Raw genomic sequence first — 11,902 nt, 5'->3', positions numbered from 1 at the left:
CCAACACACAGCTTGAAATCAAATGTACCAAACAAAATTATTTATTTTTTATTTTTTTAATTGATACCATGTTACCATTTGATGAACAAATTCTAAAGATGTAAATTTCCATCTTATCTATTTATCTAAAAGAATAGTTTTATTAAAAAATTAGAAATTCAAAGTGCAGTTGAAGTAGTTTAATTGATTTTTGATGTTTTCTACTAGAAACATTGTTTGCTTTTGAGTTTTTTTTTTATTCAGAAATGTGCAAATTCTATAATACAGACTGAATCCCCATATCAATACACCCCATACTTATCAAAACATTATATTATGTTAAATGAACTGTGCAGAACCTACAGTAATTAATATTTATGAAATAAGACGTTTTTGTGGCATTGTAACCAGCACACCTACTGCTCACACTACACCAAGTGAAGCCCATGATGCCACCAACCCCACCTTCAGTCTACCACGTCCGAGTGAATCAGTCTTAAGCCGGCATGTTCAGTCAGACTGATGGAGACCTGAGAGAACCTGAAAGCATGCGATATAGAGATCCCAAGAGAAATAACAAACCTTTTAGCCCACGGCTGCAAGCAGCCGCACGCGATTGTACACACTATCAGATACACAGCTCACCCCATTTCAACCGATACTGTGCTGAGAAAGGATACAGAGTCAGACAAATGGAAAGACCAAACAGCTAAACTACCATATGGAGTCACAGTTTGTCAAATTCTGCTTCATAACACTGCATAAATGCAGCTTTCACCTACCCCTCTATCTTTATAATCAGTAAATAAAGAGGGAGCTATTTGGAAAATGCTAAATTAATAAGGCTGCCAGGTGTGTCTGGAAGATTTAGTGCTAAATGTGCTATGCCATTTCAAGGACTGCCAGATGGATCTTCATTGCATGCATATAATGTGAAATCACATTAAAAACCTTTTCACTGACATTATGCCATGAAAGATCTCTGAACTTTCAATTACTGCCCTCTGTGCTCCTGTCACCTCACTGATTTCACAACACACTCCCCTTTTCTCCTAAAGCCCAGCTGATCTGGATCCAGGTGGGGTTGAGATTGATTGAGCTACTGGTGGGAGCCATAATGAGTTGGGCGGCAGATGCTGGTGATCAGACGGGGCAGTAAATTGCCCTGACAGATTTGGAAGGCTGCGATGACCCCCAGGTAACTGGCTGCTGAGAGACGGTCCATTTTGGTGCTGTTGTCCCCTACCCAGATAGCAATGAGTCGGCGGACCACCGTCGGCGCTCCGGCGGCAGTAGAAGCGGCAGAATGGCGACATCGCAAACACGTTGGACGGCGCACCGCCGGCGGCAGCCGCTCTTTAAAAGCGGCAGCCGCCTTCCTACCGCCTTCGTTCCGCGGCCGGCCCGCGGGCCAACCGCCGTCCCGCCGCCGTTATATTTAAGGCGGCCCTTCCGCGGCCCGCTGGAGGCAAGCGCTATTTTCGAGCGATCTGCCGCCGCTTATTCTGGCTATATATATATATATATATATATATATATATATATATATATATATATATATATATATATATATATATATATATATATATATATATAATATTTATAGCATGCAGTTTATCAAGAATAATTATTGCTCAAACCAGACAAATATCCATTTGGCATTTTTATTCCACATTTCAAAGTACATTAACTGTCATTTAAACAAGATGTGTCAGATCACTGAAACATAACAGAAAAATAAATAAATCAATATACTAACATGCAGGTTTCTTATTAAATTTTGGTAAAAAAACAAACAAACAAAAAACAGCCTTACAAGCATATTACAACTCTTACAATAATTGTTCATATAAAGAGGACAGCTCTAGGGTGAAAAAAATTACCTGTAAGTAAAGAGAATACTTGATACGAAATAATGTGCAGGATACCAAATAAATCAAAGTATGACATCACATTTACAAGCCATTTCTAACAATAGGTTAAGTGGTAGTAATTTATAGTAAAGCTCTGGAGTAGAATAGACCATTATAGCTGCAATGCTGACCTGTGGCACAAGGACTTACAAGCATTATTTGAAAAAAGAAAAAAAAGAAAGTAATTTCCACAGTTAGTGAGTATAGTGTGACACTTCTGACTTCTTTAGGGGTCTTGATGTTACTGACTGCAAGATAAAGAAAGGATTCCAGTTGTCAGTGATTCTGGGGTGTCAGTAGTCAGCCTAAGTGGTCGGCTGTGGGTCCCTCTCAGCTGTGCGGTGCCTTTTTCTGCCTTCACGGTCAGATGCTCCTTTCAGGTAACGCGAAACGTTAACCTAGACCGCTTCATCAGTGGCATCCTGGGTTGCCAGGTTCTTCTGGATGGCTAATTTAGAAAATACAGATCTGTCATTTCATTTGAATTGCATGAGGCCATACACATCTACTTAAATATAATTAAAAAAATATCCAACTTACTTTGAACAATGGTCTAAAGGAACATGTCTCTAAAACATGCTTTATCCCCTACACCGAGCTGAAAATCCAAAAAAGTGTTACAAATTACATTTCTCTGAAGCTTCTCATAAATAAATAAAAAATGTGAAAGGCTGAGGATTCAGACTGTAATATATGCAGTATACAATCTTAAATTTTACTTTAGATTACTCTATGGCATTATAATCAGCAAACTTACAAATTGTTCCTGGAGCTTTTTATCCTGCTTCAAACTGTTGTCAAGACACGGCAAATCTTCCTGGGTGTGTAGGGGGAGTAACAGATCCCCTGACAGGGATGACTCCAACAGACACAACATCACCAAACTCTGCAAGACGTCACAGCATAAGGGTCTGATCTGCACCTACAGGGTTTCCCAGAATAAAATAGTCAGTCCTGGTCCCTCAACTACTAAACTATGACATTTATATCTAGGTCTACTACATGGTCAGGTAGCCCCAGTGGGAATTAAACCAACAACCACAGGTGCTGTTTGCAAGTTGTACCTGATTTCCCAGTGCAAGCAAACGTCTTCAACATTGTTTGTTGAACTTGCTTCACCTGCTCTTGAAGTGAGCCGGTGTGATCCGAAGCTACAAAATGAAAGGCATATGGTAATTTTGGACTTACATCACACACAAAAAAGTACAATTTAAGAAACAGTGCAAGTTCTCACCTGCTCGTGCATTGCTTTCCCTCAGGGCTTGGTTCTACATTTAAAAAATAAAATAAAACAAACAACTAAAGGCACTATTTTCAATACTGTTAAAACACTGGACATTAAGACATAGGGCTAGAATATACCTTCACAGCTGAAAACTTCATGCTTGACACGAGATGCCATTGGAGTACAAGGGCCAACAATAGAGCAATGACTTTCTCCCTCCTATTGATAATCATTGACATGTAAAAATATGTTTGAAGTTATTGCATACATTTAATAAATTGGACTTAAATGTAACACTTAGTTAAGCGCAACATATTACATACCTCCAGAGTTTTCACCCATATGCTGCCAGGGTAAATTTGCTGCCGGGGGTGTAAAGCTTAGTACTTGATGAGCTGGGGAGCAAACATAACAGCTTTAATTTCAATGCAGAGTATTGCTAGCCTGGTAATACCAAACTCTGCTACTTCGCTTTGCTTCGTAGACAGAGTCTGGCATGGCATAATTGAAAAGTGTTTTCTTTTTTTGTGGGGGGGGGGGGGGGGTGTGGGGGGAGATGAGGAGCGCTAGAGTAAAACCCTGCTCCTCTATTCAATATTCCCTTTCACTTGGAAATATGTCAACACTGGAGAAAAGTCGTTTGTAACTTCCAGTTCATGCCAACTTTAAATAGAAGCAATAGTTTCCAAGACAAAAAAACTTCACAAATAACATCACTTACTTGTACTCAAACTCTTGGCGGATTCTGGATTACTGGGGAGAAACCTGGTTCTAAGAAAGAGGAAACAGAAATTTGATGATAATAATAATAATAATGAATGAAAGATTCCGTTATCCACAATAAACAGACAAATAAATTACACAGATGAAATAAAGGAAAATCAAATGTACAAGTCAGACCCATTTACCTGCTCCCTTCATGAACTTAAAATGATGTTTCTCCCAGGTGCTGTGTGGAGGTGTGCAGCGGATGGCTAAATTGTTCCTTTGTCTTTTTTGCGGAGGTTAAATGGGGGCCAATGGCACATGCCCTTCGTTGAGCCACTCTTGCGGAACCACTGCAAATGGCAGATCCTCCTTGTTGATAAACTGAACAATGTGAAGCATCTAAAATAGAAGACACATTAGCATAAAGTATACTTTTTGATTTTTTTTTTTCAGGCAAAATCAACAACATTAAAATGCTCACCCCTTCGAAAAAGCAGTAATTTTCACAAGTGGATCAACAGAAAACCATGTTCAGACAAACAAAATCATATAAACAACCTACATCGTTATTTTTGTAAGATAACACCAAAAGTTAAACTAGTCTTTCTAGATGTAAAGTTTGGCTACCTACTGTAGCTAGATACATTTAACATGTAAGGTTAGAACATGCTTGAACTCAGTGTGTAAAAAAGGTGAAACAGCATGTGGTAGCGAACACTCTAATCTAGACTAGCAGCATAATTATGTTTAGTTAGAAAACAACACAAGTTATACTGATCAGTCTTTCTTGTCGTGAAGATTTTGCTAACGTTACCATTCCCACGTAGGCGGCAGAATAATTGTCCGTAGTTCAGGAACTGTAACGTTAGTTCATTCGACTGACCAATACTATCTTAAACCACATGTACTCACACTTGTATAAACATACATAACAGTTAAACATACTTAAGGCCTCATTATACTTCTGCGTCGGACCTACGCCGGAGCCTATACGCCGTAGGCAACGTGTTGGTTTTAATTTATACTTCTGTGTCGTTGTCCGCGTTGACGCGCACCTAGGGAGCATGTGAAACCCCGAGGGAGGGGTTCTGGCAGACCAATCACCGCGCTTGTGTCCGCGTAGAATTGACGCGTTGTTACATTTTTGGAGAGGTGCACGTCAGGGTACGCCGTAGGGTACGCGCGCTACACAAAGCCTACGACGTAGCTACGGCGGCAGTTCGACGCAGAAGTATAAAACAGGCTTTAGAAGAAGAAAAAAACTCAACGCCAGGAAGAAACTAAGTAACGTTAGCCTAGCTATGGCGGAAACATGGCGGAAACTTTGCAAACAAGGCTAACTTACTTTAGCTTGACTAGTTAGGCAAGAACAGATCTTAAGAAGAAGAACTAAAAACAATGTCAAAAATGAACATAGTAATATTGCGTTACACAAAAAGGAAAAATGTACTTACTTAAAAGATCGTATATTTCCCATACAGTAAGATATTTCCTCTCTCCAAATACTGAAACCGTGTGACGAGACGAGTAAATCTGCTTCAGTTTTTTAGGTGCTGCCCCTCTCGACCGGTGGAGGTACTTCTCTGTTTGTGCTTTAACACTTTCTTAAACATTTGTACAGGTCGCAAAACTCGCAATTGCAAACTGCAAAGTAATCCCTTATACATGTAAAAGGTAAAAAAAAAAAAAAAAATTGAGCTTGTAAAACAATGAAAGACATAACCACAATTTCCTGGAGTGACAGAGAGACAAAATATTTATAAATATTTCACTTTATCCTTCAGGTCAGAACAGGGATTTTCATGTTTCTCATAGACATTACCATGGTTGCAAATTAATAAAAAAATATAAAGCAAACCCAAGATTTTGGCCAAGTTGCAGATGTCTTTCACTGTTCACTGATTTCAAGCATTTGAAAAATCTAACTTCATCCATTTATTCTGCTAAATATTTATTTTAAAAACTAATCAGAATCAGAAAGATATTTATTGCCAAGTAAGTTTTACAAAAGGAATTCTGTTTGGTCTATTGGTGCATCTCAAATTGTGCATAAATCAAAGAAATGTAAAGAATTGTCACCTTAAGTGAATAAAATAATTCTATATATTTTACATATTATCGCTTCAGAGTTTCAAAGTAATTTAAATGTAATTTCCTAAACCTTATCATGGAATCAGAGTCAAATCTGTTATAACCCCTAATGGCTTTGGAGCAACAACAAAAATTGATATAATTCACATAATAATTATAATCGCTTTAAATGTGAAAAGTAGTTAAGATGCTGTCAGTTTCACTCATGGTTGGTCGATTTCAAAGCGGCTTGCCGCCAGCCGGCCGCGGTTCATTTAGACGGCGGCAACCGCCAGAGAGAATGAAGTCGGCGGCCCGGCGGCTGTTCGCCGGCGGCATCTCGCAAGAAATGGGAGTGACGTATTCGGCGGCAAACGCTTCATCGCCGCCAGCGGGGCGCACCTATAGCCGACAGCTTGGGGCCGGCGGCAAAAAGAAGCCGTGCCGATATTTTTTGCTATCTGGGTAGTGGCAAAGCACCAGCATTTATTGGTATTCTGCAAGTATTTGTTTCTAAATCCATTTTACTCATTAGCATGACAGAACTCTAAGCTTTTTTTCAAGCTTCACCTCAAAGTTTAGCCATCTGCATGGCTTTCTTATCATTAGTAGGTTTTTCATAAACAACCGTCTGCAATCTCTCACCTATCTGTTTTTTTCTCTTACCGTTTCTCTTTGAAGCCTCAGAGGGCACAGTTGGTTGCTAATCTTGTTTCAGCGGGCTGACAAAAGCTATTGTTTCTTGCACAGATGCCTGCATGAGCCAAGATGTTTGCCTTTTTCACACAGCGCTCATGAGCAATTCCGTTCAGGAGCAATCTGTTCAGGAAGAAATGGCACAGCAATATGTCAGAACACTAAAGAGATTGGTGAAAAAAAGTCAAATATCACTAAACAGCTTATGGTGAGCTCCGACGAATTCACAGAAGATGACGATTTAAAAGAACAAACAAGCTGGGTCTGTTCGATATCAATCGCACATTATGATCACAGAGGCGTCAACTTACTTAAAGTTCAATCACTGAAGACTTATTGTTATTTTTTAGTATTATATTCTTTATTAATTTTCATTATAATTTCATAATGTATTTTGTGAAGTCAGAGTATGTTTGTACATGTGTGCTGATGAGAGATATATATGGGATGAGCTATATTTTGCATAAGTATGTGTGCAATGTAACATGTTCCAATGATGTGTACTTCAAATGTGTACAGTTGGCATGTTGTTTACAAGGAAAGGATTTTTTTCAACTGATGCAAATGTACCATGAATGTATACACTGAGGCATAGTTTCTTAATATGGAAAGTGGATTGTGCCATGTGTAAGCATGAGGTATATGTTCCTTTTTAAACATAAGGAAGGAGAAACATAGAAGCATGAGGGGGTGAGGGAGGAGAAACACAGAGAAACCATTACAGTTGGCATGATGGGGTGAGAGGAAAGAGAAATGGGGAAAAGAGAAATCCGGAATGAAGACCACCTATCATGTAGCCTTATTCTTCTATGCCCGTTTCTCTGGTATGTCTGATGTTGTATAATAATAAATAAGAGATCTCTTGGCAAAGTAACTGGTGTAGCTTCCGTGATTCAACAATAATGGGGAAAAGCATGATTTTCAAATCTACAATCATCCAGTCTAACCATATCATATGAACCTATCAATTAAATTAAGTATAGAATGACAAAAGAGAGACAAAACTGCAGTTAAATATTAACCAACAGCATAAATAATCATAAAATAAACACCCCTGTAAAATTTGGCATGTTTCACAATCTGCTAGGAGTTTGTTTACCCCTTCACAACTTATTTCTAGGAGACTGTCAATAGATGGTTCTCATACAAATGTAAATCAGTAATTATTTACTCATCTTGATGTCGTTCTAAAGCTGTATTACCTTGTTATTTTTTTATTTTTTTTATTTTTTTTACCTTATAACATAAAAGAAGAAATTATGTTGACCTTCAAGCTTTTTAAAAAGGATGCAAATGTGTCATAAAATAATCCGAAGCAACGTGTACCATATTCCAAGTGTTCTGCAGTACAGTATACAGCACTTTCTTCTCTGAGGTCAATATTACAATATTCTTTTGTGCAATGTATTATTTTATTGTGTCAGGAAATATACACTTAAACAGAGGTTAAGTGAATCCAGAAAAGCTTTATTAGTGATTACATGGTGAACAACACAGGATGAACGGGCCAGTAGAAGTGCACAGTCTTGAATATGGAGAATGACGATGATGGTAACAGTCTCTTTTGTCTTACAGGAATGGAGAATGGTGAAGGGAACTGGACAGCACACACCTCAGTATCTGGTCCAATGGGTAAGTATTACAGGCAGATAACTTCAGGAACAGACAAGGAGAACTAGGAATACACACAGGGCAACACAGATTAGCAACAAGTAAGAGAGCCTTTCTTTGTTTAAGGCCAGACAGAGACTGAAAGGGGTTCTGGGAATTGTAGTGCTGGAGACTGGTCTGTGACTGGGGACCATGACAGTTTGTTAATAATAAAAATGATTTAAATTACAGCTAATTTAATAATTCAAAGATTTTTTTAAATTATTTTGTTATTTGTATTTATACCAGGCAACCATGGTATGGGAGCTGTCATTCGTAATTAATGCAACTGGATGATCAGTGTGTCATGACGCACTGGAAAACAGGAAGCAAATGCAGGCGATCTCAAGAATGTATGTTTATTTAACACTTAAACACAGAAGTTCAGACGCAGGCAGATGGTGAGGGTCAGACGGCTGAAGCAGGGTGGCGCAGGGACTAGATGGTCGCGATGAATCCGGCGGTGAAACGGCGTGAAGGTGAAGACAGGATCCAGACACGAAGAACACACAGCACAGGACTCCAGGAAGAAACCAACTCACGGGAAACAGGAAACACAGCACAAACATCGACCAACGATCTGACAATGAGAGAAGAATTCAGTGAGTCTTTAAAGGAACTGGAGATGAGTGGCAGCTGGCGCCGAGCTGATTACAGATGAGATGATTGACTGATAATTGATACGGTGACACCCACACACACACGCACACGCACATGGCACACAGACAACAATAACAAATGCACGAGACAAGCAGGAAGCAGCGCACTCATGAACCGTGACAGTACCCCCCCTCCTAGGGACGCCTCCTGGCGTCCCCAGACTCCCTTACCTGTCGATGGAATTCATCAATAAGGGAGTGATCTAGTATGTCTCTCGCAGGAACCCAACTTCTCGCCTCCGGACCGTAACCTTCCCAGTCCACCAAGTACTGGAATCCTCGTCCCCTCCGCCTGGTGTCCAGAATACGGTTAACCGAATACGTCGGTTCCCCATCTACAAGACGCGGCGGTGGGGGAACCGGTACAGGCGGGTTAATTGCTGATCGAAACACAGGCTTAATCTTGGAGACATGGAACACGGGGTGTATCCTCCTGTACGCTGGAGGCAGGTTGAGGCGGACTGCCACCGGACTAATAATCTTGGTGACAGTGAACGGGCCAATGAATTTGGGTGCTAACTTATTCGAGACGGAACGGAGAGGAATGTTCTTAGTAGAAAGCCACACTTTTTGACCGACGACGTAAACGGGAGGCTTAGACCGGTGGCGATCGGCGTTAGCCTTAGTGCGCGCCCCCACCTGGAGTAGAGTCTCACGGGCTCTAGTCCAGGTGCGGTGGCACCTCTGGACAAAGGCTTGTGCGGAGGGAACCGCGACTTCGGATTCCAGACTGGGAAAAACAGGTGGCTGGTATCCTACACTACCTTCAAACGGAGAAAGGCCCGTGGATGACACTGGTAACATATTGTGGGCGTACTCCACCATAGACAGTTGTTGACACCAGGAAGTCGGATTCTTGGAAACCAAACACCGTAACATTCTCTCTAAATCCTGGTTGGCTCTCTCGGTCTGGCCATTGCTCTGAGGGTGAAACCCAGAGGACAGGCTAACAGTCGCGCCCAGTAATTTACAGAATTCTTGCCAGAATTTGGACACAAACTGGGGACCCCTGTCAGAGACCACGTCAATCGGAAGGCCATGTAAACGAAAGACGTGGTCTATGACGGCAACCGCTGTCTCCTTGGCTGACGGCAATTTGGGCAAGGGAATGAAATGAGCCGCCTTCGAGAACCGGTCCACCACGGTCAAAACAACCGTGTTGCCCTGGGAGGGCGGGAGGGCGGTAATAAAATCTAGAGCGATGTGGGACCAGGGTCTCGAAGGGACTGGCAGCGGTTGGAGTAACCCATCTGGCGCGCGATTGGAAGTCTTACCAGTGGCACATACCGAGCAAGCCAATACAAAATCGTGAATGTCGCGGGCCATCCGTGGCCACCAGAATCGCTGCTTAACCAAAAACCTCGTGCGATTGATTCCTGGGTGACAGGCTATGTTGGAACAATGACCCCACTGAATAACCTCAGACCGTAGTTCCTCCGGCACGAATAAACGGTTCGGTGGGCACCCGACCGGGGGCGTTACCCCTTCTAAGGTCTTCTTGACCTTCGATTCGACCTCCCATACGAGTGTGGAGACAAAAAGACTCTCCGGTAAAATGCAATCGGAAGTAACCAGGCGTTCGGAACGATCAAAAAGACGTGATAAAGAATCGGGTTTAATATTCTTGGAACCCGGGCGGTACGAGAGAGTAAAATCAAAACGACCGAAAAGTGCCCACCGAGCCTGCCTGGAGTTTAACCTTTTAGCAGTACGAATGTATTCCAGATTCTTATGATCGGTCCAGACAATAAAAGGTACCCCCGACCCTTCCAACCAGTGGCGCCACTCCTCCAACGCTAGTTTGACGGCCAACAACTCTCTGTTACCAATGTCATAATTACGTTCGGCAGGAGACAGACGGTGTGAAAAATACGCGCAAGGATGCATCCTCTCGTCCGTGGGGGAATGCTGGGACAACACTGCTCCTACCCCCACCTCTGACGCGTCGACCTCCACCACGAACTGACGTGAGGAATCAGGGGCGATGAGAATTGGGGCCGAAACAAAGCAGTCCTTGAGTTTGGCAAACGCGGAGCCAGCCGCATCTGTCCACCTGAATGTAGTTCGGGAGGAGGTCAAGGCGGTCAGAGGTGCGGCTAGTTGGCTGAAATTACGGATGAAACGTCTGAATCTGGAATTGGCCACTCTACCACAGCCTTAACCTTGTCAGGGTCCATGCGAATCCCCTCGGACGAGATAACGTACCCCAAAAATTGAACCGACTGTGCGTGGAATTCGCATTTCTCCGCCTTGACAAAAAGCCCATTCTCTAGCAACCGCTGAAGCACTCGTCGGACGCGCTGCACGTGTTCCTGGAGAGATGAAGAAAAAATCAATATGTCATCCAGGTAAACATATATGAACTGATCTACCATATCTCGCAGCACGTCGTTGACGAGTGCCTGGAAGACCGCTGGACTGTTGGAAAGCCCGAAGGGCATAACCAAATATTCAAAGTGTCCCCGGGGGGTATTAAAGGCGGTCTTCCATTCATCACCCTCCCTGATGCGGACCAAATGATAAGCATTGCGTAAATCCAGTTTCGTGAAGAGAGTCGCTCCCTGCAACCTCTCGAAGGCTGAAGACATCAACGGCAAAGGATAAGTATTCTTTACCGTGATGTTGTTCAGTCCCCGGTAATCAATGCAAGGTCGCAGGGATCCGTCCTTCTTCCCCACGAAAAAGAACCCCGCCCCTGCAGGAGAAGAGGAGGGGCGAATGAACTTGGTTGCCAGAGAATCAGAAATATATTTCTCCATGGCCTCCCTTTCTGGAGCAGAAAGTGAATACAACTTGCCCTTAGGCGGAGATTTACCTGGCAGTAGATCTATAGCACAGTCGTAGGGACGATGAGGAAGAGAAGCAGCTCGAGACTTACTAAAAACCTCCTTCAGGTGGTGGTACTCCTCGGGCACGGTTGACAAGTCCGCTGCTTTCTCTTGTAAGACAGACACGGAAACAGACGAACAGGCAGACAAAAGACAAGACTTATGACATTCAGT

The 11,902-nt window shown here is 42.3% G+C and overlaps 1 long non-coding RNA gene across 2 annotated transcripts; it reads right to left on the bottom strand.

Moving 5' to 3' along the window:
- Positions 1 to 1,630: 1,630 nt before the first annotated feature.
- Positions 1,631 to 5,377, bottom strand: LOC308688828. 2 transcript variants are annotated; one of them, XR_014029941.1, is made up of 10 exons: positions 5,280 to 5,377; positions 4,026 to 4,224; positions 3,839 to 3,888; positions 3,441 to 3,512; positions 3,255 to 3,336; positions 3,127 to 3,160; positions 2,957 to 3,043; positions 2,650 to 2,814; positions 2,433 to 2,490; positions 1,631 to 2,340 (listed from the first exon to the last, which is right to left on the bottom strand). It is a non-coding gene; the product is annotated as an uncharacterized lncRNA (long non-coding RNA). The 2 variants fall into 2 exon arrangements; XR_014029942.1 differs by having other exon boundaries at positions 4,026 to 4,769; positions 5,070 to 5,342.
- Positions 5,378 to 11,902: the final 6,525 nt, after the last annotated feature.

Source organism: Scardinius erythrophthalmus, assembly GCF_964197995.2.
Source record: "Scardinius erythrophthalmus genome assembly, chromosome: 3".
Taxonomy (NCBI): Eukaryota; Metazoa; Chordata; class Actinopteri; order Cypriniformes; family Leuciscidae; genus Scardinius; species Scardinius erythrophthalmus.
This window is presented reverse-complemented; position numbering and strand designations above follow the sequence as displayed.